This window comes from Salmo salar, chromosome ssa19 (genome assembly GCF_905237065.1).
Source record: "Salmo salar chromosome ssa19, Ssal_v3.1, whole genome shotgun sequence".
NCBI classification, from domain to species: Eukaryota; Metazoa; Chordata; class Actinopteri; order Salmoniformes; family Salmonidae; genus Salmo; species Salmo salar.
Genome location: NC_059460.1, coordinates 44,114,235 through 44,120,997, shown reverse-complemented (window position 1 = coordinate 44,120,997; position 6,763 = coordinate 44,114,235). Strand labels below are relative to the sequence as shown.

Here is a 6,763-nt window from a genome sequence, read left to right as displayed (position 1 = left end):
GTGGAATGATTAATGGAGAAGCGCACACAGTGGTGGAAAACGTTGCCAATTGTCATACTTAAGGTAAAGTAAAGAGACTTTAATGGAAAATGACTTAAATAAAAGTTTAAGTCACCATGTAAAATACTACTTCAGTAAAAGTCAAAAAGTATTTCGTTTAAAAAATACTTAAGTATCAAAAATAAATGTAATTGCTAAAATGTACTTAAGTATCAAAAGTAGAAGTAAATTCCTTATATTAAGCAAACCAGATGGCACGATTATCTAGTTTGTTTCCATTTACACACCCGGGGCACACTCCAACACTCAGATAATTTACAAACAAAGCATTTGTGTTTGGTGAGTCCGCCAGATCAGATGCAGTAGGTATGACTACGGAATTTCTCTTTAATTGACAATGTTCCTGTCCTGCTAAGCATTCCAAATGTAATGAGTACTTTTGGGTGTCAGGAAAAATGTATGGAGTAGAAAGTACATTATGCTCACTACAATGTAGTGAAGTAAAAGTTGTCAAACATATAAATAATAAAGTAAAGTACAGATACACCCCCCCCCCCAAAAAAAACACAATTTAAGTAGTACTTTAAAGTATTTTTACACAAGTACTTTACAGCACCGCACGCACACACAGGGTCGAGTTAGTCCGATTTTCATTCACCCGCCCCGAACCTTCCACCAAGATGCGCTATTGACAAGGTCAAGGGCGTCTACCTTTTCGTATAACTATGTATATTATTTCACCCGTCTAGTTATATTTACAGTGTTTAGCTGCACACACTCACACACTAAAATTCTTTCTTCATATTACATCATCTTTGATCCAACGTTAAATAGTAGTAGCATTTAGATATCGAAAACGCTGTCATTCGCTATATAGACCGCGTGGCCTAATGGATAAGGCGTCTGACTTCGAATCAGAAGATTGAGGGTTCGAGTCCCTTCGTGGTCGTCTTTTGCTAAATCGTACGGTTCATGACGCAATACGAGAGCAACACTTATGTCTTGTTTGATGAATGGTACTGCCACAATTGTAGCTAGGTACGTTCATTGGAATGCGAAAGTGTCAAGATTTGACAATGGCCTGATTCAGCATAACTTAATAGGCAAACAAGTTAAATGTTCTTATTTCTCATACTGTACACGACCGCATATAATTTCTACATCTTCTTGCACAGTTGCGGTAGCTAACGACTTCCAAACCGAGTGCACCCTTGCCTTCGCCTTCGAGTTGTACAGTGTGGGCGTTTCTAGCTGCGTATATTAAGGTAACTGCGCTAGGAATTTCTGTACAGCAGAGTGGCGCAGCGGAAGCGTGCTGGGCCCATAACCCAGAGGTCGATGGATCGAAACCATCCTCTGCTAACTTTTTCTTCCTGTTCACGGGGAATCCGATGTTTTTTGCTCATGTTTTTTTGCTCATTCATTGAATAGCATTTACTTGTAATTTATAGAAAAATACTGCAACAGCAATCAACTCAAATGAGATCAGCATGTCTACAAAAACTCAACATAGATGTTTTATCCTTTCAAACCAAAAATTCTAAATGTATTGATTACGTGAGAAAATAGACACAAAGCAAGACTCATTCACGACCTAGATGCTCTGAAGACGATGTCCTTTGCAGTAGGCTCATTGGACTTCTCACTAGCCTCTGCTATGATGTCAATATCTTCTGAATGTCGGCCCAGAGGTTCCTCTGCTGGCTCCTGCTCTGCTCTGACATCACCAGCAAGGCTCACTGCCTTGTTGATATGGTTTTTATTCTGCAGTGGAAGAAAGAGTAAAAACATACAGCGAAATGCTTGTGCTTCTTGTTCCAACAGTGCAGTAATATCTAACAAGTAATCTAACAATTCCACAACAACTACATAATACCCACAAATCTAAGTAAAGGGATGGAATAAGTATATATACATATAAATATATGGATGAGCGATGACCGAGCGGCATAGGCAAGATGCAATAGATGGTATAAAATACAGTATATACATATGAGATGAGTAATGCAAGATATGTAAACATGATTAAAGTGGCATTATTAAAGTGACTAGTGATCCATGTATTAAAGTGGCCAATGATTTCAAGTCTGAATGTAGGCAGCAGCCTCTCTGTGTTAGTGATGGCTGTTTAACAGTGAGATAAAAGGCCTTGAGATAGAAGCTGTTTTTCAGTCTCCCGGTTCTAGCTTTGATGCACCTGTACTGACATTGCCTTCTGGATAATAGCGGGGTGAACAGGCAGTGGCTCGGGTGGTTGTCCTAGATGATCTTTTTGGCCTTACTGTGACATCGGGTGCTGTAGGTGTGCTGGAAGGCAGGTTGTTTGCCCCCGGTGATGTGTTGTGCAGACTGCACCACCCTCTGGAGATGCATTAACACAGCGAAAATTTAGGTAGGACAAATGTTGGCTGGAATACATGTGACAAATCTTCAAGGTCGTGATAAAACTTTAGGTTCTACCGAGATTTGAACTCGGATCGCTGGATTCAGAGTCCAGAGTGCTAACCATTACACCATAGAACCACGTTTTGCTATGCATACTGCAACATATTTTAAACTATTGGAATCTCGTGTGTCATTATATGTACAGTATATAATGACACATTGTAAACAACCAGGAAGCTGACAGCTGGCTGTTTGGGAGGCAGTCGATATTGATTCATGGAACATAATGCTCCACATGTGATTGTTATCAATCGCAATGGGTAGCGCGAGCAAAATTCAAGGGACTCGCACACACAATCCCTGGTTTAGGAGGCCAGTGCCGTATCAATTAGACCACTGGGGCGCATTAGAAAATATATATATGCCGGAATGACTATAGGGGCTACAAATTCATATTTGTACTGTCGTATAAAAGCATTCTTTTCAATCTACGGCCAACACCGTGATGGTCAATTTTACCAAGGACATGGCATGGATTAGCGAGAGTTGGAAAACCAGCTATCTACCTTTTCATGTTGGCACGTGGTCGCATGTTAGCTAGCGATCTATCTATCTATCTACCTACCTACCTACCTACCTGACTAGCTAACTTTCATCTGACTGGAGCAATGTCTGTCTCTGGTGTACTTCCTCAGCTATCTCTGGTGGAGACCGACAATGTAGTTATGTCTGTGTATACTTGGGTTGCGGTTATCTTCCTCTTTTTTAATTTAATTTATAAAATACGATTGTATCACCATCCGTCAATCACTGGCGACAGCTAGCTAACTAGCTATTTGCGAAAGGATATATTGTCATACTGCAGCAAGCGCTTTTAAAGGCCAAAATAATCAATATTCTCTTATAGATCATGGTGATAAACTTACCTCTGAATGAATAATATAAATTACTTTTTAAACAGGTCAACATTCACAAAGCCGCGGGGCCAGACGGATTACCAGGACGTGTACTCAAAGCATGCGCGGACCAACTGGCCAGTGTCTTCAGTGACATTTTCAACCTCTCCCTGACCGAGTCTGTAATACCTACCTGTTTCAAACAGACCACCAAAGTCCCTGTGCCCAAGAAAGCGAATGTAACCTGCCTAAATGACTACCGCCCTGTAGCACTCACGTTTGTAGCCATGAAGTGCGTTGAATGGCTGGTCATGGCTCACATCAACACCATCATATCGGAAACCTTAGACCCACTCCAATTTGCATACCACCCCAACAGATCCACAGATGACGCAATCTCAATCGCACTCCACACTGCCCTTTCCCATCTGGACAAAAATAACTACTATGTGAAAATACTGTTCATTGACTACAGCTCAGCGTTCAACATCATAGTGCCCACAAAGCTCATCACTAAGCTAAGCACCCTGGGACTAAACACCTCCCTCTGCAACTGGATCCTGGACTTCCTGACAGGCCGCCACAAGGTGGTAAGGATAGGCAACAACACATATGCCACGCTGATCCTCAGCACTGGGGCCCCTCAGGGGTGTGTGCCTAGACCCCTCCTGTACTCCCTGTTCTCCCACGACTGTGTGGCCAAGCACGACTCCAACACCATTATTAAGTTTGCTGACGACACAACAGTGTTAGAGGCCTGATCACCGACAACGATGAGACAGCCTATAGGGTGGAGGTCAGAGGCCAGGACAACAACCTCTCTCATTGTGAGCAAGACAAAGGACTATAGGAAAATGAGGGCCAAACGGGCCCCCATTAACATCGACGGGACTCAAGTGGAGCGGGTCGAGAATTTCAAGTTCCTTGGCGTCCAGATCACCAACAAACTATCATGGTCCAAACACACAAGACAGTTGTGAAGAGGGCACGACAACACCTTTCCCCCCTCAGGAGACTGAAAAGATTTGGCATGGGTCCCCAGATCCTCAAAAAGTTCTACAGCTGCATCATTGACAGCATCCTGACAGGTTGCATTACCGCCTGGTATGGCAACCTCTCGGCATCTGACCGGAAGGCACTACAGAGGGTAGTGCGTACAGCCCAGTACATCACTGGTGCCAAGCTTCCTGACATCCAGGACCTATATACTAGGCAGTGTCAGAGGAAGGCCCAAAAAATTGTCAAAGGCTCCAGTCACCCAAGTCATAGACTGTTCTCTCTGCTACCGCACGGCAAGCGGTACCGGAGCGCCAAGTCTAGGACCAAAAGGCTTCTTAACAGCTTCTACCCCCAAGCCATGAATGCTGAACAACTAATTTAATCAAATGGCCACCTGGACTATTTACACTGAACCCCCCTTTTGTTTTCACACTGCCTCTGTTTGCTGTTTATTATCTCTGCATGGTCACTTTACAAATTACCTCGATTAACCTGTGCCCCCGCACATTGATTCGGTACCGGTACCCCCTGTATATAGACTCGTTATTGTTATGTAAACAAACTCACTCTCCCTGCCTGTTTCATTACACTACGATGAGAGCCGTCTGCAGACAATGATCAGCTAGGGGGAAATCAACAAATTTTCCACCAACAGGTTTCTGTGCCAATGCACCACATAACCAATAAAAAAATCATACCGACTTCGGGCACTTCAATATCATGGTTTTCAACACCTCAATAAATAGACTGTCAATCTCAACAAATAGAAAATACATTCCTTCCTACCTTGTGGGCTTACCCAGTATAAAAGGTTGGTTTGACAATCTCCGAATGTCATTAAACTTTTTGGTGATTTGTTGGATTGATTGATTGTATTTGTCAGTTACAAAAATACATACTGTATATAAGATTTGTCAAAGTGACCAGGATTGCACAATAAAGTCGGGGACTTATTGCCGTTGTGGTCCCTATTTTTTTTACATAAATAAATATACAGACACATTACAGAGATACACTGTGGCATTGGGCTCTCGAGTGGTGCAGCGGTCTAAGGCACTGCATCTCAATACAAGAGGTGTCACTACAGTCCCTGGTTTGAATCCAGGCTGTATCACATCTGGCCGTGATTGGGAGTACCATCGGGTGGCGCACATTTGGCCCAGTGTCGTCCAGGTTTGGCCTGGGTAGGCCATCATTGTAAATAAGAATTTGTTCTTAACTGACTTGCCTGGATACAGAAAAAAAATACAGAAAAAAATGCTTGACCTCCAGATGAGTATGGGAGGGGAGTTTAAGTACAATTCTTACAAGTTTGTTTTGGCTGGTCTGTAGCTTATTCTTTATATGTTTGTGGCTGCTGGTGAACCATGACGTACAGGCAAAATCAAAGTTACACTGCACTAGCGCACTTGAGCCTTTAGGGTGTCTATAGCTAGGTTTCCATCCAATTGGTGACAGTTTTTATGTCAATATTCCGTTGGAGCCTGGCTGGAGGAGCTATAGGAGGACTGGCTCATTGTAATGGCTGGAATGGCATAGATGGAAACAGAGGGAAACATGTGGTTTCCATATGTTTGATGTGTTTGATACCGTTCCATTTATTCCATTCCAGCCATTACAATGAGCCCGTCCTCCTATAGCTCCTCACACCAGCCTCCCCTGGAATTTTCTAAAATCTGCATAAAAATCATATGCATATTTTCCCATCAGAGTTGTGTTTCCATCAAATTCACTTATTGCGGATAAAGTGTGTTCTAGCCAACAGCTCACAGATGCAGTGTGGGTATAGCCTACTACATGATGAGATTATTATGGATAAGAGCAAAAAAATTGTTTATTTGTCAATGGCAGCCAAGCATCGATCATCATGTCACCAGAATAAGACCCTTGATATTTATTGAAAGGAGCTCTTTCACCACCTGGTGAAGTACATAATAACTTATTTCATCTGTAGCCTATTAAACTGCATCCCATGATGTCTTTGACATTTTTTATCCAACGTACTTAACTCGCTTTAAAAGGTTGGATGGAAACCTGGTTAATGTAAAGCCATTTTGAGGATGCTGGAATTATATTTTGGACGAATGTGTGTATGGCTACAGGAGACTTTTGAAGTAGCCTAATCAGATTAAAACATTGTGACTAGATGCGTTTATGCCACATATAAAACGTAATACATTTTAAAAGTTAAATGATAATATGCTATATTGAAGAATTCAGTTCTAGGTGCATGAGGAATAGCCGTTTGGATTGGAGAGGAGGCAGAGTGTGTTAAGTTTTCCTGACTAACTGGGTCTGCCGGGATCATATGTTGCCATATTATTATAGGATGACTTGGCAGAATGATGATCTGAAACAGACAGCGCATCTCAGTATCTAAAGTAAAAATACAGCCAGACTAGTCTGCGACTGTGCCTTTCTAGACCTTATGAACTGTCCAGAGTAGACCCACAACTGATCCAAATGGAATGAAACGTTCAAGT

At 42.2% G+C, this 6,763-nt stretch overlaps 2 non-coding genes across 2 annotated transcripts; one reads left to right on the top strand and one right to left on the bottom strand.

Annotated features, from left to right (window-relative positions):
* The first annotated feature begins 876 nt into the window (after positions 1-876).
* On the top strand, positions 877-949 carry trnar-ucg (transfer RNA arginine (anticodon UCG)). The gene has a single exon. It is a non-coding gene; the product is annotated as a tRNA-Arg (tRNA).
* Positions 950-2,451: 1,502 nt separating this feature from the next.
* Positions 2,452-2,523, bottom strand: trnaq-cug (transfer RNA glutamine (anticodon CUG)). Its single transcript has one exon. It is a non-coding gene; the product is annotated as a tRNA-Gln (tRNA).
* Between the last annotated feature and the right edge of the window lie 4,240 nt (positions 2,524-6,763).